Below are 25,832 nucleotides of genomic sequence, written 5' to 3'. Positions count from 1 at the left end.
TTCCTGGCCTGGGAACTTCCACATGCTGTGTTCATAGCTAAAAAAAAAAAGAAAAAGTGTAGCTCTGAAGCACAAAATAATTTCACATTTCGTTCAGTCCCTCCTGTGATCTTATGTGGTGGGGACTCATATAAAACCCACTTAAAAAAATAAAACCCACTTAGCAACTTGAAAGATAGACCCAGGTGGTGGTGAATAGCTCAACATCACTCATAGCTGAGTGGGCATCCTGCCCAAATCTAGGTCCTACGACCCCAATTTGTTACTCAACTCCTTGTGTCTTCAACTTTTGTGATATTTCCCACAACTTCTAGTACAGGACTGCATATACGGTGGATATTTTATTATGATTGTTAAAAAGCATTTTATCAAAACAGCTGACATTTATAAAGCATCTTATGATTTGCAAAGAACATTCTTATTCATGCTCTTTCTATTTTTTTTTTTTTGTCTTTTTAGGGCTGCATTCGCGGTATATGGAGGTTCCCAGGCTAGGGGTCAAGTTGGAGCTACAGCTGCTGGCCTATGCCACAGCCACAGCAATGCTAGATCTGAGCTGTGTCTGTGACCTACACCACAGCTCTTGGCAACACCAGATCCTTAACCCACTGAGTGAGGCCAGGGATTGAACCTGTGTCCTCATGGATGCTAGTCGGATTTGTTTCCACTGCACCACGACAGGAACTCCCATGCTCTTTCCATTGAAATGCTTGCTGAAGGGTTGTGAATAAGTGCCTGGACATACAGTTTTGAAACGGAAGTTGGATGTTTGTATTTATACCCTTTCACATTCCCTGATATTCAAGAAAGCAGTTTCTTGGTCTTTGCCCTCAGACGGACGCATCTCCAGTCTGGTTCAGATCGTGATTTGGTTCCTCCCTCTTAACGCACCTCCTTCCCAGCCCCCACCCCGTGGTGTCTCACCAAATGGCAAACCTCTGTCCTAGCTGGCTGCTCAGAACATACTTGGGTTTGATCTTGTCTCTGGCACTGATATAATGTGAAGTTGGCTAAGTCATTTCCCTGGGTTTCCATATCTGCGTGTGACAAAGGAAGAAAGCTGGACTAGCCTGGTGGCACAAAGAAGGCCTATCTGTGCGTCTCTCCTCACCCAGGCACCCAGGATAATTAGGATGGACAGTGCACTTTCTCCCCTGCCTTTTTAGGGTACAGTCTCAGCACCCAGAGTCCAGAATGCCAGGTAGCCATTATTGATTGACTGGAGAGTTATCATAGTGAGGTGGAAACCTCTCAGCCACCCTGTCACTAGATGGTTTCTGAATTTCCTCCCAGCTCTATTATTCTTTGATCTCTGATTTTACATGGTGGGCACTGCATGGAGAGCCTCCTGCAAGCTGTCAGGACCCTAGAGGTGGAGAGGGCAGCGTAACTGGGGATGCCCAGGGCACTGATGAGGCTCAGAAATTCCTTTAAAGCAGTGGTTCCCAGGTTTGGCTGCACTTTAGAATTACCTTGGCAGCTTTTTGTTTATTTGTTTGCTTTTGAAGTAGAGGTATACCATACATACAAAAAAGTGCAGTATCTTAGGTGTGCAGCTCAGTGGATTTTTACATCTGTGTAACCACTATCTCAAGAATAGAACATTTCCAGCACTGCTGCAGGAGACCTTGTGTCCCTTCCCATTTGTACCCTGGAGGGTAACCACTGTTCTGTTTTCTGTTACCGTAGATTAATTTTACCTGATCTTGAATTTTGTATAAAATATGTTGTCTCTTCTGTTTGCCTTCTTTTGCTCAACCAAATGCCTTTGAGATTCATTTATGTCATTGCGGGTGTTCATTTGTGTTGCAGATTAGTATTCTGTCACATGAATATGTCTCACCTTACTCATTCTCTGGTGGATGGATGTCTGAGGATTTCCAGGTTTGCACTGTTTGGGGAATTCAGTGCATACTGTTGGGTGGACCCATGCTCTCTTATTTAGCAGTGGAGTGGATTGCTGGGGGCTAAGGGCAGATGCACTGTCCATCCTAATTTCCATAGGTTCTGTATTGTGAATTTGCCTATTTGCCAAAAGAGATCTGTCGCCTCAGAAGTCAATACTCAAGCACATTTGCAGTCCTGCAGGCATATGCAGAGCAGAGGAATATATGAGTTGCCCTCCCAGCTGAGGTCAAACAAAGCAATGCTCTGCCTTCTTGTTTGAGCTCTCAGCCTTTAAACAGCATCCTTTTCACTATGTATATTTAGAACCACTTTTTTTTTTCATTTTGTGCTTTTATTGGTGATTTCAATGTTTAAAATGGCCCCAAGCCTGATGCTGAAGTGCCGTCTGAGTTCCTAAGCTTGAGAGGCTGTGATGTGCCTCGTGGAGAAAATGTGTGTTAGGTCAGCTTCACTCAGGCATGAGTAATCGTGCTGTGGGCTGTGAGTTCAGTGCTAAGAAACCAACTATATCTGTAAAGTACGGTGTCTTGAAACAGAAACATACATAAAACAAGGTTAGGTACTGATCGGCTCATGGCAGTGTTATGACTAGATGTTTGTGGGAACCTAAGCCTGTATTTCTCCCGAGAACAGGGGTTCAGGAGTCAGGAGGTCAGTGTCTGCTGTGACCTCACAGAACAGGACTATGTATGTCCAACTTTTTGTTTGTTTGTTTATTGTCTTTTTAGGGCCTCACCTGAAGCATGTAGAAGTTCCCAGGCTAGGGGTCCAATTGGAACTGTAGCTGCCAGAGCCACAGCAACTTGGGATCCAAGCCACATTTGTGACCTACACCACTGCTCATGGCAATGCCGGATCCTTAACCCACCGATTGAGGCCAGAGATCGAACCCACGTCCTCATGGATGCTAGTCAGGTTCCTTAGCTGCTGAGCCACAACAGGAACTTGTGTATCCAACTTTAATAAATCCTGTCCAACATTTTGCTAAAGTGATGCAGCACCAGGGTTTTAAAAGTCCCCTTGGTCAGGCCAGTTAAATTAGCACCTCTCGCAGGGGGCCCGGTAACAGTGGTCTTAAAAGCCAGAGTCCACGGTGGTCACTGATAAAAACACACTGAATAAGGGTTGATTTCACCTAAGTGTGTTCTTTTGGGTTCTTTTTATTCAGTTATTTTGCTCTTTGTCTTTAGGTATGGTTTTCGCATATATAAATATAGTCAGTGGGAAACAATTGCTTACCTGGAAGGTAAATGACAAGAATGACCCCTACAGCAAGGTGCAACTCTCTCACCATCACAGGCCTGGCCGTGATGATAAAGAGCAAAGCAACTGCTTGGCCAACAGAAATAAAGAAGGCCAAACCGTGCATCTCTCAGCACCTGTGATCTCAGCAAAGGGAAGTGGGAAGCGTGTAGCACTCAGAGCAGTGCTGCTGCAGGAAACCAAAGTGAGGATTTCCAAATGCAAAGGAACAGCTCATCATTACCGGGAAAGCAGTGTCTCCTCTCAAAGCCAGCAGGGCCAATTTCCAAAGTAGTAGGCATGGACTTAGCCAAAAAGAACCAGATTTGCCCTGTCCCTAGAGGATTAACTGTTGTTGAAATGATTAAAGTCACTCAGGTTCAAGGGTGAGTTTGTGAAATCCACCTCTCAGTGACCAAGACAGTCAAGAGGTGCTCAAGGCACTCACTTTACCTGACCCTTGGACACCAGCTTCCCACCCCGGAAGCAAGTACACAGACACAGGAAGACCACAATGATACCTGTGCTTATGCCTCCAGGGTGAGAAGCTCCAGCCAGCAGTGCTCAGAGTTGAAATGGAAATTTCTGAAGAGGGTATCTGAGTTGTCCAGGGCTTCTCAAAATGTGGTTCGCAGACCACAGCAACGGCGTCACCTGGGAACTTGTTAGACCCACAGATGTTTGGGCTTCACCCGGATGAAATACAGGATGCCCAGTTAAATGAGGACTTCAGGGAAACAACAATGATTTTTTTAGTATAAGCATGTCTCACACAACATTTGGGACTAAGTACTAAAAAACTATTATTTAGCTAAAATCCAAAGCTAAAGTCATGTATTTTTATTAGCAAATCTGGTAATTATACAATCCAGACCCATGGAATCTGAAACTCTGGAGTTGGGGCCAGCTTTCCAGGTAATTCTGATGCAAACTGTAGCTTTAGAACTGTTGCTCTGGAGTTCCCGTCGTGGCTCAGTGGTTAACAAATCCGACTAGGAAGTATGAGATTGCGGGTTTGATCCCTGGCCTTTCTCAGTAGGTTAAGGATCTGGTGTTGCCATGAGCTGTGGTGTAGGTCGCAGATGCAGCTCAGATCTGGTGTTGCTGTGGCTCTTTTGTAGGCAGGCGGCTACAGCTCCATTTAGACCCCTAGCCTGGGAACCTCCATGTGCTATGGGTGCAGCCCTAGAAAAGACAAAAAAAAAAAAAAAAAAAAGAAAAAAGAACTATTGCTCTGATTTCAGCTTTCCATCTTCTATCATTGATCTAGGAAAGGATTAACTCTGTCTCTCTCTTTTTGTCTCTTTTTCCTTTTAGGGCCACACTCACGGCATGCGGAGGTTCCCAGGCTGGGGGTCTAATCGAGCTGTAGCTGACAGCCTATGCCAGAGCCACAGAAATGCCAGATCCAAGCCGCATCTGTGACCTACACCACAGCTCATGGCAATGCTGGATCCTTAACCCACTGAGTGAGGCCAGGGATTGAACCTGTGTCCTCGTGGATGCTAGTCAGATTCGTTTCCACTGAGCCACGATGGGAACTCTGACATTTTCAAGTTTGAAATACAAAATCTGAAAGATTTTTACACTCACAAATATGAAGACAGTAGCATGTATTTTCCTTTATACCTCATTTGTTCCAAAGACAGCTAGAATAGAAAATGGAAGATGGCGGAGGAGTAAGAGGTCGTGCACACCTTCTCCCACAAACACATCAAAAAACCACATCTACATGTAAAACTACTTGTACAAAACATCAACTGAAAGCTGGCAAAAGAACTTAAACCTCCAAAAAAGTCAAGAAACTCTTGACATAAGCGGGTGGAACAAAAGAAAAAATATATAGAGAAAAGGAATCAGGATGGGACTAGCATTCCCAAGAGGGAGCTGTGAAGGAGAAAAGGAACCCACCTCCTGGGAAGCCATCTAACTGACAAAAGATGTGCCGAGTTGGCAGGACCTCAAATTTGCCAAGAAAAGCGCAACAGCTGGACTGAGAACAGCAAAGCAGAGTGAGAGCCGCACAGATCATCTGAACCACTGGCCTGGACATCACAGCCTGTGACATTCAGGCAGGGGCTGGGCACTGAGACTCAGGCTCTGGAGGTCCTTGCTGCTGTTGAGAGTCCAATGACCAGGCACTCACTGCTGGCCCTACCCATTGCCTCCTTCTCCCTGAAAACACACTGAGCATCCTGGGAACAACACCTTGCTCACATTCAAGAAAGAGACAGCAAATATTCAAACTCCCACACAAAAAATAAACATTAACCTCCTCCAAAAATACAAAGGGGTATTCTTGCATAGAAGTAACCTTACAAGACTACAGTTTGGCTTCCCCAAATTCACAGAAAAAGAAAAACACAAGCAAGATGTAGAAGCTCAGAAACCATTCCCAGTTAAAGGAACAGGAGAATTCACCTAAAGCAGTCAACAATGAAACAGACCTCTGCAGTCTGAGAGACATTGAATTCAAAAGGGAGGTATTGAAAATACTGAAAGAATTAAGAGAGGATACAAGCAGTAATGCAGATTCCTTTAGAAAGGAACTAGAAAATATAAGAAGGAGCCAAGAAAAACAGAAAATTCATTTGCAGAGATACAAACTGAGCTAAAGGCAATAAAGAGCAGAGTGATTAATGCAGAGGAATGAATTAGTGACATGGAAGATAAAATAATGGAAATCACCCAATCAGGACAGCAGACAGAAAGCCAAACCAAAAAAACATGAAAGCAATATAAGAGGCCTATGGGATAATATAAAGTGGATCAATCTATGCAAAATAGGAATTCCAGAAGGAAAAGAAAAAGAAAAGGGGATCAAAAATATATTTGAAGAAATTATGGCTGAAAACTTTCCAAGTCTAAAGGATAGTGATATTAAGATACAGGAAGCACAGAGGGCCCCAAACAAGTTGAACCCAAACAGGCCCACACCAAGACATATTATAATAAAAATGGCAAAAGTTAAAGAGAGGATTCTAAAGGCAGCAAGAGAAAAGCAAAGCATTAATTATAAGGGAACCCCTCCATAAAGCTATCAGCTGATTTCTCTACAGAAACTCTACAAGCCAGAAGGGAGTGGCAAGATGTATTTAAAGTGCTGAAAGGAAAAACTCAGCAACCTAGAATACTCTATCCAGAAAGAATATCATTTAAAATATAAGGGGAAATAAAGAATTTCTCCAACAAACAAAAGCTAAAAGAGTACAGCAATACTAAACCCATTCTAAAAGAAATACTAAAAGGGCTTCTCTAAATTAAAAAAAAAAAAAGCAAAAAAAGAGAAAAAGAAGAATTAAGATGGAGGAAACCACAATTGGAAAGCAGTCGCTTAAATAAGCCAGCATACAGATCTAAACATGAAGATGTTAAAAAAAAAAGACATCAAAATCATACAATGTGGGGAAAGAAAGTAAGAAAATATAGATTTTTTTCATTTTAATGATGTGTTTGAGCCTATATGACTATCAGGCAACAGCAAGCAGATATAGGAAGGGCTCAACATGCTTAAAAAACAGGGCAACCACAAATCAAAACCGAACGTTACATTCACAAAAACTGAAAAGAAAAGTACTCAAGCATAAAATAAATGGAAACCATCCAACCCAAAAAAGAAAAGAAGAGAAACATTGAATCAACTGGAAAATGAGGTTTAAAAAGGCAATAAATACATATCTATCAGTAATCACCTTAAATGTCAATGCACTGAATGCTCCAATCAAAATACACAGAGTGGCAGACTGGATAAAAAAAGCAAAAACCTTTAGTCTTCTGTCTACAAGAAACTCACCTTAGAGCAAAGGACACATATAGATTGAAAGTGAGGGGATGGGAAAGGATATTTCATGCCAATGGACATGACAGAAAAGCAGGAGTTTCAATACTCATATCAGACGAAATAGACTTTAAAACAAAGTCCATAAAGAAAGACAATGAAGGACACTATTTAATGGTTAAAGGATCCATTCAAGAAGAGGATATTACAATTTTCAATATATATGCCCCTAATATAGGAGCACCCAGATACCTACTACAAATACTAACGGACGTAAAAGGAGGAATTGATGGGAATACGATCATAGTAGGAGACTTTAACACCCCACTCACATCAATGGACAGATCCTCTAGACAGAAAATCAATAAGGCAACAGAGATCCTAAAGGACACAATAGAAAAGTTAGACTTAATCAACATTTTCAGGACATTACATCCAAAAAAAATCAGAATATGCATTCTTCTCAGGTGCACATGGAACATTCTCAAGAATTGATCACACACTGGGGCACAAAGCTAACCTCAACAAATTTAAGAGTATAAAAATTATTTCAAGTATCTTCTCTGACCAGAATGGCATGAAACTAGAAATCAACCACAGGAAAAGAAATTAGAAAAAACTGACTACATGGAGACTAAACAACATGCTACTAAAAAACACATGTGTCAATGAGGAAATCAAGAAGGAAATTAAAAAAATACCTTGAGACAAATGATAAGGAAGACACAACCACTCAAAATCTATGGGATGCTGCAAAAGCAGTGCTCAGAGGGAAATTCAGAGCAATACAGGCCTCCCTCAAAAAAGAAGAAAAATCTCAAATCAACAACTTAACCCTCCACCTAAATGAATTAGAAAAAAAAAGAACAAACAAAACCTAAAGTCAGGAGAAGGAAGGAAATTATAAAGATCAAAGAGGAAATCAATGAAATAGAGACTAAAAAAACAATAGAAAAAATCAATAAAACTAAGCTCGTTCTTTGAAAAGGTAAATGAAATTGATAAACCTCTGGCTAGACTCACTAAGAGGAGGAGAGAAAAAAACCCAAATAAACAAAATAAGAAATGAAAAAGAAGAAGTCACAATGGATATTACACAAATACAAAAAACCATGAGAGAATACTATGAACAATTGCATGCCAACAAATTTGACAACCTAGAAGAAATGGACAACTTTCTATAAACTTACAGCATGCCAAAACTGAATCAAGGAGAAATAGACCAGCTGAACAGACTGATCACTAGAAATGAAATTGGATATGTCATAAAAACAGTCCTTACAAATAAAAGTCCAAGACCAGATGACTTTACAGGTGAATTCTACCAGACATACAAAGAGGAACTCATACCCATCCTCCTTAAACTTCTTCAAAAGGTTGAAGAAGAAGGAACACTCCCAAAGACATTCTATGACATCACCATTACCCTAATTCCCAAACCAGACAAAGATCCTTCCAAAAAAGAAAACTATAGGCCAATATCTTTGATGAATATAGATGCAAAAATTCTCAACAAAATTCTAGACAACCAAATCCAACAACATATAAAAAAGATCATACACCACAACCAGATGGGATTCATCCCAGGTTCACAAGGATGGTTCAACGTATGCAAGTCAATCAACATCATACACCACATTAACAAAAGAAAAGTCAAAAACCACATGATCATCTCAAGAGATGCAGAAAAAGCATTTGACAAAGTCCAACATCCATTCATGATCAAAACTCTTACCAAAATGGGTATAGAGGAAACATACCTTAACATAATAAAAGCCGTTTATGACAAACCCACACAAAATATAGTACTCAATGGAGAAAAGCTGGAAACTTCCCCACTAAAATCTGAAACAAGATAAGGATGCCCATTCTCACTACTGTTATTCAACATAGTTTTGGAAGTCCTAGCCACAGCAATTAGACAAACAAAAGAAATAAAAGGCATCCAAATAGGAAGAGAAGAGGTAGAACTGTCACTGTATGCAGATGACAAGATACTGTATATAGAAAACCCTAAAGACTCAACCCCAAAACTACTTGAACTGATTAACAAATTCATAGAAGTAGCAGGATATAAGATTAACATTCAAAAATCAGTTGCATTTCTGTACACTAACAATGAAATAGTAGAAAAGGAATACAAAAATACGATACCTTTTAAAATTGCACCCCCAAAAATCAAATACCTGGGAATACACCTGACCAAGGAAGTAAAGGGTTTATATGCTGAGAACTGTAAAACATTAATCAAGGAAATTAAAGAATATGTAAAGAAATGGAAAGATACTCCATGCTCCTGGGTTGGAAAAATTAATATTGTAAAAATGGCCATACTACCCAAAACAATCTCCAGATGCAATGCAATCCCTATCAAATTACCCATGACATTTTTCACAGAACTAGAACAAACAATCCAAAATATTTATATGGAATCACAAAAGACCCAAAATTGCCAAAGCAATTCTGAGGAACAAAAACCAAGCAGGAGGCATAACTCTCCCAGACTTCAAGCACTATTATAAAGCCACAGTAATCAAGACGGTGTGGTACCAAAACAGACAGACAGACCAATGGAACAGAATAGAGAACCCAGAAATAAACCCTGACACCTTTGGTCAATTAATCTTTGACAAAAGAGGCAAGAACATAAAATGGGAAAAAGACAGTCTTTTCAGCAAGCATTGCTGGGAAACCTGGACAGCTGCATGTAAATCAATGAAACTAGAACACACCCTCACACCATGCACAAAAATAAACTCGAAATGGCTGAAAGACCTAAATATAAGACAAGACACCATCAAACTCCTAGAAGGGAACATAGGCAAAACACTCTCTGACATCAACCTTATGAATATTTTCTCAGGTCAGTCTCCCAAAGCAACAGAAATAAAAGCAAAACTAAACCAATGGGACCTAATCAAACTGACAAGCTTTTACACAGAAAAGGAAACCAAAAAGAAAACAAAAAGGCAACTTTCAGAATGTGAGAAAATAGTTTCAAACAATGCAAGTGACAAGGGCTTAATCTCTAGAATATACAAGCAACTTATACAACTCAACAGCAAAAAAGCCAACCACCCAATTGAAAAATGGGCAAAAGACCCGAATAGACAGTTCTCCAAGGAAATTGTACAGATGGCCAACAAGCATATGAAAACATGCTCGACATCCCTGATAATTAGAGAAATGCAAATCAAAACTACCATGAGATACTACCTCACACCAGTAAGAATGGCCGTCATTAATAAGTCCACAAATAACAAGTGCTGGAGGGGCTGTGGAGAAAAGGGAACCTTCCTGCACTGATAGTGGCAATGTAAGTTGGTGCAACCACTGTGGAGAACAGTATGGAGGTAACTTAAAACACTGTATGTAGAACTACCACATGACCCAGCAAGCCTACTTTGGGGCATATATCGAGACAAAACTTTCCTTAAGAAAGACACATGCATCCGAATGTTCATTGCAGCACTATTCACCATAGCCAAGACTTGGAAACAACCCAAATGTCCATCGACAATGATTGGATTAGGAAGATGTGGTATATATACACAATGGAATACTACTCACCCATAAAAAAGAACAAAACAATGCCATTTGCAGCAACATGGATGGAACTACAGACTCTCATACTGAGTGAAGTAAGTCAGAAAGAGAAAGACAAATACCTTATGATATCATTTATAACTGGAATCTAATATATGGCATGAATGAACCTTTCCACAGAAAAGAAAATCATGGACTTGGAGAATAGACTCATGGTTGCCAAGGGGGAGGGGGAGGAAGTGGGGTGAATGGGGAGCTTGGGGTTAATAGATGCAGACTATTGCCTTTGGAATGGAGGAGCAATGAGATCCTGCTGTGTAGCCCTGGGAACTACGTCTGGTCACTTATGATGGAGCATGATAATGTGAGAAGATAGAATGTGTACATGTATGTGTAGCTGGGTCACCAGGCTGTACAGTAGAAAAAAATTGTGTTGGGGAAATAACAATTAAAAAAATAAATAAGAGACAAAAAAAAATCCATATACATTTTAACATAAAAACCACATACATACACACACAAAGAAAATGAAATGAGGAATCACCTGATAATATACCATTGGATTAATGTATTAGAGGGGGTCCTGCCAGGTTGTATGGTTTATCACTTTATGGGTCAGAGGCGATGAGGTTGGGAACTAACATTACTGAGACATATTGTCTGCCTTAGCTTTGTTTCCTCCAGAGGATGAGCCTGAGACAAGGATTCAAGTGCAAGTACTTTGTTTGGGCAATGAGGGGAATGCCTGGAGGGGAGTCAGGATGTGATGCAAAGGAAGGAAAGCAACCAATAGAGAGCCTGTCATCAACTCAGTCACCCCTGTGGAAAGCTGGGGCTTAAGTGTGCTGGGCAAACAGTAAGCCAGTATAGAAAAGGCTAGAAGGGTCCTTGTACTCAAGGGGAAAGGGAGCTGGGATATTAAAAAAAAAATCCTCCTCACAGACATAGAGAACAGATTTGTGGTTGCTAAGGGGGAGGGGGAGGGAGTGGGATGGATTGGGAGTTTGGGGTTAGTAGATGCAAACTATTGCGTTTAGAATGGATACGCAATGAGGTCCTGCTGTATAGCACAGGGAACAATATCCAATCTCTTGATAAAACATGATGGAAAAGAATATAAGAAAAAGAATACACACACACACACACATGTGGGTCACTTTGCTGTACAGAAAAAATTGACATAACATTGTAAACCAACTATACACCAAAAAAAAAAACCCTCCACTAACACTTGTCTGAGTTGAAGTCTGAGATTCCTACCTGCTCCAGATGTGTTGTGGAGGTAAAAGAGACATCACAACATAACATGGAATAGGGAGGGATGGGCTTTGTCTGGGGCCTGGGCTAGTGGGTCAGGGAGGCTAAGGAGGTGATGCTGAAGAAGAGCCTTTGTGAAAGATTTGTGGGAAAGAGAGGAACGGTCTTCTGGAAAGAATAAATAGCATGTCCAAAGGAGTGGAACAGGGAAAGAGCGTGGCAAGTCTGAAGGACGGTATAATGTCTGTTCATTTGGCCATGTGGTCACCTGGTCATCTGCTCCTCTCATGCTATGGAAACCTGGGCTCAGGGAAGGGCAGGGAGTGGAGGGATGGGCTGCAGCCAGTCACAGAGGGTCTTATTTGCCTGTAATTTGTCTTGTAAGTAAGAGTGAGGCAGGGAAGTGTTTTAAATAAGGTCAGATTTGCCTTTTAGAAAGATCTCTTTGGTCGTGGTGGCGATGGAGCGTGGGAGGGACACAGAGGCAGAGCGGCCAGCAGGAGGGGGTGGAGAAGGCCCTGGGAGAACTGGGGGGAGCAGGATGATAGGAGGAAAGGATGAGGGGGGCCACTCTGGAGAGGGAGGAATTGCAGTGCCTCACCTTTTAAAATAAGGACACCGATGCCTTGAGGTGGTTACTGTTTTTCTTTTAACTTTAAAAACTTGATGCAATCTCAAATCTACAGAAAATGTGTAAGAATATTTTTCCTGACTGTTCAAGGATAAGTTACAAACACAATATCCCTCTGCCCCTTTATTCTTTCCCCTGTTTGTTCTTCTGACACGATTTCTCCAAAAGTCCTTTTATAAAACCGCTACCCAATGATAAAAAATGAGGAAATTGAACATATATAGAATACTATTATGATGTAGGCATCATTTGGGTTGCAGTCCTTTGCAGCAGAAAAAAAAAAAAATTCCTGGCTCAAACACTGCAATCAGTTGTCAGGTCCCTTAAACCTCCTGTAGTCAGGGAAAGACTTCAGACCCTTCGTCTTTCACCACCTTGACATTTTTGAAGAGTGTAGGCTGATTGTGTTGTAGAATGTTCCTCATTCCAAGTTTCTCTGATGTCTCCCCAGGATGAGACTCAGGTTGTGCATTTGGGGCAGAAATTCACAGAAGTACTGGTGTGTCTCCTGAGCACGTGATGCCAGGGAGCACGGGACACTATCTGTCTCATTAGGGAAACTGATAACTTTGATCACTTGGTTAAGGTGGTGTCTGCCAGGCTCCTTCACTATAAAGCATCCCTTTCCCCCTTGTTATTCAGAAGGATCTTGTGGGGAGATGCTTTGAGTCGAGGCAAACATCCTGCTGTTCCTCAGATGTTCTCCTGAGAAGGATATTTTTAACCCATACTTTACAGATGCAGAAACCGATGCCTGGAGAAATCAAGTGACTTGTCCAGCTCATGATGTTTAGCCAGGAAAACTCGTGTTTGAATTTCCTGTCTTTGATCACACTTCTCTGTCTCCTCTTCTGGCTTAACAGTGTCAGTTCCTAAAACCCTCCCTGGAGTAGCAGATGCTGCCAGCGCCTCAGCCGGGTCCCCTCAGCGAGGTCCCCTCCCTTCCAGGTCCCTGATCCTTGAGGGCTCTGTGTGTTCCCTGACCTGTCTGCCACCCTGTGCCCACTGATAGTGCTGGGAGAAGAGGCCCTCAGAACAGATTCTCAACTAGTTGAGGGCCACTCTACTGGGTGGGAGTTGCTGTAGGAATTCTTCAGTGACCCTGCCCCCGGGGGTGGGATGGGGCACAGCTCTGGGGTGAGTCCTATTGTTTCTCAGTGTCCCGGCCCCAGCAGGGCGGGGCTGCAGATGCCCACAGCAGTGACCTGCTCAGTAATGTCATCTTTCTCTGGGTCACGCACCCCACATTCTTTCCTGGGATCACCTCCTAAATGAAGTGCCTGCATAGGAATCCTTGCCTCGGGGCTGCTCCTGGGGGAGCTAGACTGAGGCTCCTTGTGAAATGCTGGCTTCCCTCACCATCCTGTTCCCTCCCCCAGCCCCCTTTCAGGGTCCTGTAAAAGGCAGGGCCCCCAAGATTGGGCACAGCACTTGGGGCTGGGGTCTGAGCAGGCTAGATTAGAGCTGCCGACATCTCAGGAGGGGCCTCAGAGGGTAACCAGAGCAATTATCCCCTCGCTAAACCTCACGGAACTGGCCAGAGGCTCCATTTGATTGGACAGAGACACAGTTGAGAATACAATAGGGCCAGAAATGAGGATTCTGAGCAGGGGGGCAACCAACAGAGGGGCCTTCACGGTTCCCTTCAGAGTTAGTAGTAAGTGGAGTGTGGGTATCAAGTTGGTGGGAAGCTTCGACATTGGGATGGAGACCTCTTGTGAGCCAGTGTCTTACGAAGCAGCCCCTGAGACCACAGCATGTAAGTGTTTTATTTAGGCAGGACTCTGGAGAGACATTGGGAGGGAGTAAGGCAGGCAGGGGAGGGAAGAAAAAGAAGCAAGCAAAGCTGTAATTTCAGGTGAAGCCCCAGCCTCAGGCCAATCCTGTGAGTGGCTCTGGCATGTGAGGTGCATCAAGAGTTTGTTCTGCCCTGAGGCCAGAGAGGGAGACTTGCACACCCTGCATCCAGGCACCCTACACTCCAAAGCACCTGTGTTCTGTGTGTGGTAGTGGTTCTGGGAGTGCAAGGGCACAATATGAAGTAGGTTGCAGGTGTGGGCAATAGAAATGAAAGGCCCAGAAGTGGGGGCTGGACACATAGAAATGGTGCCTTAGTTTGCAAGGACTTCCACAATGAAACACCACAGCCTGGGTGGCTTAAGCAATAGAAATCTATATCCTTATGATTCTGGGGGCTGAAGTCCAAGTTCAAGGTGCCAGCAGGGGTGGTTTCCTGGTAAGCCTGTCTCCTGGGCAGGCAGATGTCCCTCCTTTTGGTGTTGTCCTCACATGGCCTTTCCTCTGTGCCCCAATGATCCTGGTGTCTCTTCTTGTCATGACACCAGTCAGGTTGGATTGGACTTCTACTTTAATGGCCTGACTTTTTTTTTTTTTTTTTTTTAGGGCCATACCTGCAGCATATGGAGGTTCCCAGGCTAGGGGTTGAATCAGAGCTATAGCTACTGGCCTAGGCCAGAGCCACAGCAATGCGGGATCTGAGCTGCGTCTGTGACCTACACCACAGCTCACAGCAATGCCACATTCCTGACCCACTGAGCGAGGCCAGGGATCAAACCCTCAATCTCATGGTTCCTAGTTGGATTCATTTCCACTGCACCACGATGGGAATGCCGTTAATGACCTGATTTTAATCACCTCTTTCAAGATCTTGTGTCCAAATACTATCACACTGAGGGGTTAGGACTTCAACCTTTGGATTTTGGGGGAGGGGGGATACAGTTCAGCCCTAGCTAATGGTCAGGAGGCTATCTGGGTGGAGTCTATGCAAGTAGACACCTCCAAACTCCACATTGAAACCTTGCCATACCTTCTTTAGTGACCACTTCACACTGAGGGTGAAAAGCGGGGGTCCTGTCACCTGAACCCCCAAGCCTTGCCCAAGAGCTGGGCCTTTCCCACGCCCACATGGTTGACCACCACCATGCTCTGTCTTTGCTCATCTTTAGACTGGGTTCTTCTTGTTTGGCGCCCTGCAGTAAATGCTGTGTTTTCCTTCACCACAACCTGGTGTCAGTAAATTGGCTTTGCAATAGGTAACTTTTACCAAGTTCGGTTCCGTAACAGAATTAAGGCCCGTGGCATCTCTGGTGCCCTCTTGGTTACACTTCAGTTGGAGGTCAAGGCATTTGGCTTCCAGGGTGTGACCACCTCTGCCTCCCTGCCATTTCCTTCACCGACTAGCTTGTAGTACAAAGGAAACACCTCCTCTTCCACCCTTGCTGCCCTTCCCGCCCTCAGATGTTGGCTGGGGCCACAGATCCTTGGGGGCTTCTCTTGCCGAGTCCAAGAGGGCTTCTCACATGGCTGCCAGCTGGGAGCTGAGCAAGGTTGGTGGCTTCTTCAGCTTGGTGGATCTCAGGGCTGTTGACCTCTTAGATGGTAGCTGTCCCCTCCTCCCCCTTCCCCCAGGACTAGAGTCCCAAGAGGACCCTGAGGAGCTGTAGGACTTGTCCCTTCCTGGCCTGGGAGTGACTCAGCATCTTTGCTGCTTTCCATTAACAAATGAGTCCCTGGGGTGATCCTAGGTTCCGTGGCATGGGGTGGGGGTAGCACAGACCGCACTGCCGAGGGAGGAGAGCTGAGCAGTTTGCCGACACACTCTCATGCCATGATGGTGGTGGCATGAATTTTCCATGTTCTTTGTGCCTCCATAGATATCTTGGTGGAAACTTGGAGAAGCCCGAGGAGAAACTCATTTTGTCACGTCTAAGGGAAGAGTCATTTCCTTGCTTGTTGTTTGTGGGATCTGGTGTGTGAGTCCAATGCAGGCGGTGGCAGAGGGCTTCCAGTCGGCCAGTCCACCCAGGGGACATGGGAGAAGGCAGTTGGGTGCATGGTCTGAACAAGGACTTATTTAAGTCTGTGTGGATCCGAGGGTCTGCATTTTAACAAGCTGCCAGGTGACACTGCTGCTGGATCACCAGAACACACTTTGAAGGGGCAGGGGCCATACCAGAGCTTGGGGGCCAGATCCTGCCAGCAGCGTGTTTTGTATGAGACATAGGCCAAGAGAGGGCTTTTATGTTTTTAAAGGGTTTTAAAAGAACCAAGAGGAGCATTTGTCAGAGACCATCAGCAGCCTGCAAAGCTCAAAATATTTACCGTCTGGCTCTTTACAGAAAATGTTTGCTGACCCTAATCCAAACCGCGCAGAGCTCCTGCAGGGCTGGAGGTATAACTCTTCTGTTCTTTGGTTTGTCCGAGCTCCTGTGACGGGTGTGGGGCCTTTGTCTGGGACATTTGGGGGCTCTGCATTGGGCTGAGGAAATGCTTTCCCCTTGAACTTTCACCCCTTTTATCCCTCCCCTGACAACCCTTCTTCTAGTGCTCACCCTTCAGTGGGAGGGTCCAGCCATTCAGCTATGGTTGCTGGAGAGGGGCTGAGCTGGGCCGGGGGTGGGGGTGGGACCGCTGTGATCCCCAGGGTGGAGAAGCAGCTTCGGGAGTGGGAGTGGGAGGAAGAAGTCCATCTGACCTTGGGGAGTAGGGTCTGAAGGACAGAGCTGAACTTTCACCCTGCCAAGACGAATTTCCCACCCTTACATCTACTGTATGTAGCTGTGATCCTGTTACAAGTCTCCCAATTCTCTGACACGCTTCCCATTCAGAGGCAGGGCCCGTGCTCCCTTCCCTTGAACCTGATTCTGTGACCGTGGGTCAGGAGAATAGAGCTAAAGGGCAGTGATGCCAGTTTTCAGACCCAGGTAGTTTCTTCTCCCTGTCTTTTGGGGTGCTGCCTCTCAGGACCTAGCTGCCCTACTGTGAGGGAGCCCAATGGCCTGGGAGTGGCTTTGGGGAGAGGAACCAGGGCTGGCCATACCTGGCTGAGCTTCCCACCTGACTGGAGCCCCACCTGGGAACAAGGGAGTGAGCCACCTTACAGTGGAGCCTCCACCAGCCCCCACATGGAGCAGAGATGAGCCGTCCCACTCTGCCCCACCTGCAACTTTGTGAGCAAAGCAGTTGACTGGTTGTTTTTTAAGTTGCTGTTTTGCTCCGGGGCAATCGATAGCCGGGCATTTACCCTGAAAGTTTGTCTTTCCAGGCCTGGGCACACATGACAAGTCTCCCAAGCTACTCTTCCAGGCCTGGGATATGTCAGTGCCCAGGAAATGTAGGGTGACAGATAGAGCACAAACCTCTCCTGCAGCAGCAGGTTGAGGGGCTCCTGGGGAGATTTCCTCCCTCCTTGTGTAATTTCCCACCTGCTCTTGGGCTGCCCCACTCCACCGGCAGCCACACTCAAAGGCTAGTGAAAAACACATCTGTCAAAAAACAGTATTCCAAGAGTTCCCATCTTGGCTCAGTGGTTAACGAATCCGACTAAGAACCATGAAGTTTCGGGTTCGATCTCTGGCCTTACTCAGTGGGTTAAGGATCTGGCGTTGCCGTGAGCTGTGGTGTAGTTTGCAGAAGTGGCTCGGATCCCTCATTGCTGTGGCTCTGGTGTAGGCCAGCGGCTACAGCTCTGATTAGACCCCTAGCCTGCGAATCTCTATATGTCGCAGTAGTGGCCCTAGAAAAGGCAAAAATACAACCCCCCCCCAAAAAAAAACCCCCAAAAAACAGTATTCGACTCTACATGGAAACCATTAGAGGAGACCCCCATCTCCTCCAGTGTTCCCCCCCGCCCCCAGGAGCAAATAATTTAGATGGGCTGTTTTTCTTATGAACGAGCTTGAGCCATGGGGTTTTTCTCCTAGCACTTTGGAATTTGGGGCAGTTTTCCTGTATCTGAGTGTTCCTTGCTCGAAAGCTGCCCCTTAGGAATTTCTTTGCAGGAGGTCGGTTGTAGATGCATTTGGGGGGTATGTTTCACAGCACTCAGTGAATTCTTTAAACTACCCTTCCTCCCTCCCACAGGGGTAACCTGCATCAGCCATATTTGCCTGATATGATCCCATCTCTCAGGGCACTGTAGATCAAATGCGGGGGTGTGTGAGTGTGGGAACAGGGGGCACCGAGCCCAGTCTGGGCTCATGTCTCTCTCTGAGGGTGGCAGGGAAGGGGGATGGTCCGATGGCTCAAAGAGAAGGATGTAGCCGCACGCAGAGAGGAGCAGGGGCTGGGGTTGGGAGAAATCCTGCAGGGGGTCTCCGGGGCTCTGTTTCAGCCCTTCCCAGCCTGACTCTAGGATCCTGACACTGAGCCTCCTGAGTTACGGATGCCAGCTTGAGTCCACTTCTGTTATTTTCCACCATGTGGTCCTATGCAGAACTGCTTTCCCAGTGTCACTCTCTTTGATTTGTAGATATGAAGGGGGCCGTGAGATGTGATCTGGGACAACTTGCCTCTATTTGCTGAGCCCTCATCCAGGTTCAGGGCAGACAGAGATGAGCAGCACAGAGTCCTGCTATGTGCTCTATCCGCCCAGTCCCTGTGAGTCTGCAGAGAACTGCATTGTGGGAAGATCCTCCACCCCCTCAAAGGACAAGATGCCATGGCAACCATGAATGCTGGGTCTGAGTGTACCAAATTTTCATGCTTTTAGTTCCAAAGAAGAAAATAAAAAAACCACCTAAATGTGCTTCCTCTCTTCAAAGGTTATTTTTTATTGAGGGAAAATAAAAACAAAGTCACAGAATTCTTTTTTTGTAAGATAGCTTTGGGGGCATAGAGTGACCTTTTGAGCGGGCGGAGAGGTCCAAATAAAAACACAAAATGTGAATAAAACTCTGAGAGGATTGGATGAGGACCAAGTAATGCTTTTATTTAAGATTCCATCCATGCTAAGGGCCGAGGCTGATGGATAAACTAATGAATTCACAAGGCAAGTAGTTATCGAGTGGCTGCTCTGCCTGGCACTAACCAGGCCAAGGGAATCCAGTGTGTAAGACACAAGGTTTGGTGGAGTCTCTTCTTCCATTAGCAGAAGAAGAAAGAAAAAATGCACATACCTGCCGTCTCTTTTCCAGGAGCTTAGAAAAGCAGAAGCAAGTGTGAGTGGCTGCTCATTTCCTCCAGGGCCTTATCATCCCAGTGGGCTAAGACAGCTTATGTAAAAGAAACTCCAGCACCAAATGTGTTCCAAGTTTACATGGGTAATGCAGATAAGACCTGTGTCTGGGACTCAGGAGGATGGCCCATTAGGCTGGAGTGATCTGGGAGGGCTTCAAGGAGGAGGCAAGTTTTGACTTGTCCCATAAATGAGAGATTTTTGTTGGGCAGAGAGAGGGAGGGAGGGTGTTCTGAGGGAAGAGTGTTGAAGGTGACACAGTTTCTCTGGGTCTCAGCAGCTGGGCTGACTGGCTCCTGGACCAGGAAGCCAGGCTGGTTGTGGATTGTGGAGCTTTAGAGGACTGGACGTTGTTCTTTAGGCAATGAGAAGTATGACAAGTTTTGGAATAAAGAGGGGGTACATACAGAACTTGGCTCCACAAAGCTCACTCTGCCAGGAGTTCACAGCGTGGGTGGAGCACGGGAGGCCAGAGCCACGTTTGGGGACGAATGCCTTGGCTGGGTGAGATGTGCTGGTTACTCAAGAGTGACAGGACCCTTTGTAAACCATCTGACAACAAAAGCTGTTGTGGAAAGTCTGGAATCACCTTGTGTCCTGCGTCTGTAGGGCAGGGGTTTCTTCTGGGGGACTGGTTTTACTATTTCATGTGAGGGGGTTCAGGACACAATAGTCCACAGATGGTGCCTTGGCCTAGGGACAGTCCCCAGCTGGAGGCGTTAGAGAAAACAGCAGAAGCAGGAAGGATACTCTGACTCCACTCCCACCCGCCCTCCCTTCTTCCCCAAAAGAGGTCATAAAACTCCCATTTTTAGCACCAGGGATGGGGAACTGGGGAGCCAAGAAGTCTGTACAAAGAAACCTTGTTAAACTCACGCTCATCTTCCTACGTCTTTGCCACGCACTCCCCCAAGCCCAAGCCCCTTTGTTTTGTCAATTCTTCACAAATGTATTGTCTCTTCATCTACAGGGTATAAAAGCTGCCTACTCCGGTCAGTTCTCCAGGTCACCACTCTCTTGTGACAATTCCCATGTACATGTAAAAATTCAATAAATTTGCTTGCTTTTCTCCTTTGTCAGTTTAATTTTTGGACCCAGCCAGCGACCCTAAGACAGTTGAGGAAAACTCCCCCCTCCCCTTACAGATGTCAATCCCTTTTGGAAATCTCAGTGTCTGACTGTGGAGACTGCAGGATAGCCAGTGAACTTGGCCTGAGAAAGGTCACTTCAGTGTCTGAAGAATGGTGCTGGGCTGTATCCACCCAGGGGAGGAGACAAGCGTAGTTTATATCACTCAGAAGGCTCAGAAAACCCAGCTGTCAAAGCAAATCTTGCCATGCTGCAGGTGGGGCTAGTGCCCTGTCCATCTGCTCTCTGGTCACTGTTTGGGGCATGCTGGGGGCCGGCTATGGCAGGTATCTCCAGCTCTCCACTGGAGGGCGCTCCCTGGCACACTTGGTCAAGGCGGGCAGAAGTTAATATGCCCTGGGACTAGCCCTCTGCTAACCATCATGTTATTACTTGAGGGATACACACCCCACTTCCTCACCTCTGTCCCAAAGGTGGGACAACTCTGTGCCCTGTTGTATGCTCTCTCCCAGAGTGCTCAGTGTGACATCCTCAGTTGCCCACAGTGTGTCCCCATTCATCCCACCTCCTTTATTGGTGGCTCCCCTTCCTGGCCTCACTTTCCCATTCCTGTAGTGGGACCACCTCTCAAATAGACTACTTACACTCAAATTCTCATTTCAGGATCCTCTTCTAGGGGATGCCAACCCAAGAGGAATCAGTCAAAACCAGATGCTCTGATACGCTGCCATCCAGACATTCTCCTTTTAGCATCAGGCAAATTGGAATCACTACTCTTTGGAGCATGAGTCCACTCTGGGTCTACTTGTCCAGATGCAGGTGAGGTACCAATGGCTCTCTGTGTGGTGTCTCTGAAGTTCCTCGCTCTCGGTTGCTACCTTCACTTTGAGTGTTGTATCTTCAGGTTTCTATGAACTGGGACAGTCTGTGAGAATCAGCGCTGCACTGTTTGGTAGCTCTGTGGATCAAAGAGGGTGCCTGATTGCTGTGTGTCATTTGGAGGCAAGGCCAGATCTAGGGATGAAGGGTAGGTGGCAGCAAAGTCTTGGTCATGTTTATTGGAACTTAAGGTTGTCTTTTCCTTAAACGTGTTGGAGATGAATTTCAGGCTCGCTACTCCTGGGGTTTGAAAGTCTTTTTCTAGTCATGACTCGGTTTTCCAAAAAGCTAACATCCCCATCCTTGAAAGCAGCCCCCTCCGTAACCATGTTGTTCCTGAAACTGTTTCCATTGTCAAGTTTGAAAATATAAAGCCAGCAAAGGAATGATTCCAATAAAAGCAAATTAGGGAAGATTCTTAAGTCTTTCAAATCCACTAGTCTGCATATCTGAGGCCAATAGTTTTTGGTACATGTGAGTAAAAGTAATTTGTTAACAACTTTTCTTAGTTTCTCTTTCTGAGCCTGACTCTTCCATGACTCCTTAGAGAGGAAAGTCAATGCGACTGAAAAGGTTTCTGGTAACTGATCCCCAGTCAGCAAATCAGACCAAGCTGGAGGACCTGTAAAATGGCAAATGTGCATCAGAAAGATCTGGAAATATGTAATTATGAGTTTTTGAGATCAAGAGTGATTCTGGAAGTTTCCACTGTGGTGCAGTGGGAATCAGATGGTAGTGGCTGGGGTCACTGTGGAGGTGCCACAGGTGTGGAGTTACACACCTGACCTGATGCACTGGATTAAAGGATATGGCATTGCTGCAGTTGAGGCTTGGATTCAACCCCTGGCCAGGGAATTTCCATATGCTGTAGGTTTGGCCATTAAAAAAAAAAAGAAGAAGAAGAAAAAAGAGAAAGAAAAGAATGGTTCTTCTGAATAACCTGAAATAATAGCACCATTGTCCTTTGGGTAGCACAGTCAATTGCTGAAAGGCCTGGAGGGCATTTGGCGGGGGGCAGTTTTAATCCTGGTGATGTTTGAAAACTTCTCTGTGAGGTCCTAGTTGAGCTCAAATCTCAGCTTGTCTGAGCTTCTAAAATGGACCTTTATGACTACAGCAATCAGCCTGAAATCTTATCTATTTCTTTGTACATCCTCTTTGGACCTATGCTTATGGAAAAGGTAACTTTGCGGACAAAGTTAGAGCAGCAACGTAAGTAACCAGCCCCTCTATAAATAGTTTTCATGATGGGCCAAGGGGACTTGGACAGCTGTTTTCATTCCAGAGACTCCATTAGAGTCAGAAAGTGTGTTTAGCACCAGGAGTTCTCAATAACATGCTGAGAAGGTAAAGGAGTCCTCCCCTGGGTTGGTAGGAGCCATTGATGAAGGGGTGAGAATGATTTCTGTAGGAGAAGAGGGGGGTTGGATAAAGGTACCAGAATGACTACACCTGTGAACCACGCCCCCCTTTTGCATTAGATCTCCAGAAATTACAGAAAAGACGTATAACACATCCATTATGCCTCTGCAAAACTGCATGTGTTACTTTTTATGGACCTACAATTACGAGGAATGCATGAAAGCCAGCAGGGGGATGAAATCAGAGAGAAAGTGGAGTTCATGTTCAGGTGAGAGTTCTTTACATGGTGGGAGCAGTCCCAGATGCTTTAGGAGGGCTCCCGCAGAGCTACAAGCTTGAGGCTGGGGAGGCAGAGGGAGGGAGGTGTTCTGGGGTCAACTGTCCAGGTGATTGATGGGGTGTTGCTAGAGTAGCCCAGTGGTTTGCCACCTACCTTTGTCACGTAGCAGTAGGCAGGTGGGAGCAGAGAGCACATGTGCTTGGGAGAGAAGGTTGAATACCAGGTAGCTGATGACATTACAAGTTGACAAGCTACTGAGACATCTGACAGAACATCTCGATACAAGTATTTACCAAACACCTGTGGCACTGCCATCAAAGTTGGGAACAACTCAAGACAGCATGACCATTGAACATTATACTAGAGGCCAATACAGTAAGAGAGGTAAAAATGAGCTATTTGGATTTGATATGATTACTTAGAAAATCAAAGAAAATCAAGCCACAAATTATTAGACCAAAGCAGATATATATAAAGTGGTCTGGTATAACTGCAACATAAAAATCGAAGGATTTCTTAAATATTAGCAATAATAAATTAGAAAATCTAATACCACATAAGATTCCATAGCCACAAAACTAAAAAATATCTAGTAATAAATGTAACAACAAACTTGCAAGATCTGCATGAAAAAATTACAAATCCTTATTAAAAGTCACCAGTTGGGATTTAACTGCAGAGCCATACCATGTTTCTATACTGTCTATTTTTTTGAATTCTCATTAAATTAATCCATAAAATACAAACAGGATTCTAAAAAAGCATATGATTACATATATTATGGAGTTCTTGCCTAATCAGCTATAATGTAAATCATGATATGCTTCATATATATCATATGCAATAGATTAGAGGACAAATGTACACATTACTATAAAAGTATTAGAAGAAAAGTACTAATAGAAATACAATTGCAAATACACTAATACCAATAGGAACATTTGTTAATAGTCTTAAGATAGGAAGATAAGCAAGACAAAAAAATGCATAAAGCATAACTGACATTTGATAGGGTACCTCAAAATTGAAACTATAGTATAAATGGTAGCATTAAATCATCAAATTACAATAATGTAATAACCAGAAAATATCTGTAACATAGGGCAGTTAAAAGATTAATATTATGTAAAGTGCTCTAAGAAGCAATCATAAAAGTGATAAAACAATGCTGTATAAAAATGAGTGTGGCTGAATCACAAAATTACCCTCTACTCAGAAGTGTAGACGAAATACATTCCACTTTATTTCTCTGTGCCAGATCTGCTCTCTCCTATTGGGACCCCATGAATTTGTCCCCTCTAGGAAGTTTAATGTGAACCAATATATTAAGTGGTTTCTTTAGGTAGAGGCCAGGCTTATTTGGATAAAATGCCTAGACTTGCGTCTCCCATCCCTACCTCCTTCCTTCTTAAGGTGCTGCTGGGTGTGTGGGCGAAGCGGTAGCTTGGGTGGCCTTGTGATGATAAGGACGAGCAGAGGATTTATTTGTTGACTTCTGGATCCTCACTCATGTTTCCTCAGCCCTTGTATTGATGACTGTCCATGTGCCACAAGGCCAGTGCCTGCATATTCCATTTCCATTGGCTGGGGTTCTTTTTTTTTTTTTCTTTCTTTTTGCTTTTTAGGGCAGCACCCATGGCATATGGAGGTTCCCAGGCTAGGGGTCTAATCGGAGCTACAGCTGCCAGCCTACATCACAGCCACAGCAATGCCAGATCCGAGCTGTGTATGCAACTTACACCATAGCTCACAGCAAACGCCAGATCCTTAACCCACTGAGCGAGGCCAGGGATCGAACCTGCAACCTCATGATTCCTAGTCGGATTCATAGCTGCTGCACCACAATGGGAACTCCTGCAGCTGGGGTTTTGGTCTCTCTCTCAGCTTTGTCAGTACCTATGGCCCTTTCTTGCTGACCAGGCCCCCTGCTGCCTTCACTATGCCTACTGTCCCCCCTAGTTTACCTATGTTCTCAAGCCAGGTGGCCCATCCTGCAGCTCTTGCCTCTTAGGGAACTGCTGTCCCACTTCCCAGCCTCCTCCTCGCCCGCCCTTGGGCACACTCCCCAGCTACCCAGCTAGCCACCCAGGTTCCTCTGCACCTGAAGAGGCTGTGGGAAACTCAGGGTTCCATCTGTGCCACATGTAGGGGTTGCCAGATAAAACTCAGGATGCCCAGTTAAATTCAAATTCCAGATAAACAGCAAATAATACTTTTTTAGTATTATTAAGTATGTCACAAATAGTGTATGCCTTGAAAAAATTGTCTAGTGCATAGTTACACTAAAAAATTAGTAACCGTTTATCTAAAATTTAAATTGAACTGGACAGCCTGTATTTTTATTTGCTACATCTGTCACCACTAGCCGCAGGGAAGCCGAGGGCCGCCTGGGAGACTCTAGCTCAAGCCCTCCCTTCTTTGGCCCCCTGGCACACAGGGGTGAGCTGGCTCTGCCCACCCGGCTCCTTCTATAGTCTGGAAGGGAAGTAGTGGGGGGTTCTGCTGCCCTTTGCTTTCCCCACCCCCCAACTTATACACATGTCCCTACTCCTTCAACCCAGAGCAAGTAATCCAGACACTCCTTCCTTGGCTGGCTGGCTTCTGGCCCCTCCTGCATTCTCATCCCCATCTCCAAATCCTCCTTTAGGTCCTCCAGGCTCTCCATGTGGTCCAGGAGGGAGGTGAAAGAATTGAGAAAAATTCCTTTTTGTCTGCACAAAGTCTGGCTCTGGAGCCTGTTACCTTGAGCCACTTAAGCCCTACTTTGAATGTCAGAATCTGAATATGAATTGTTGGTGTCCCTGCTGTGCATAATTCTAAAATCCCTTCCTGGTCCTCAACCCCAAGGGCAGATAAATTCCTCATGCTGCCTAGAGAAAGTTGG

The 25,832-nt window shown here is 44.9% G+C and overlaps 1 protein-coding gene across 1 annotated transcript in view; it reads left to right on the top strand.

Moving 5' to 3' along the window:
* The window catches only part of SCP2D1 (SCP2 sterol binding domain containing 1), a 79,628-nt gene extending 58,400 nt beyond the window's left edge, over positions 1–21,228 (top strand). The window contains exon 3 of the transcript XR_007133698.1: positions 21,091–21,228. The gene's annotated coding sequence lies outside the window, so the exon portion shown is untranslated. The remainder of the gene's footprint in view (positions 1–21,090) is intronic.
* Positions 21,229–25,832: the final 4,604 nt, after the last annotated feature.

Source organism: Phacochoerus africanus, chromosome 3 (assembly GCF_016906955.1).
Source record: "Phacochoerus africanus isolate WHEZ1 chromosome 3, ROS_Pafr_v1, whole genome shotgun sequence".
Lineage (NCBI taxonomy): Eukaryota > Metazoa > Chordata > Mammalia > Artiodactyla > Suidae > Phacochoerus > Phacochoerus africanus.
This window is presented reverse-complemented; position numbering and strand designations above follow the sequence as displayed.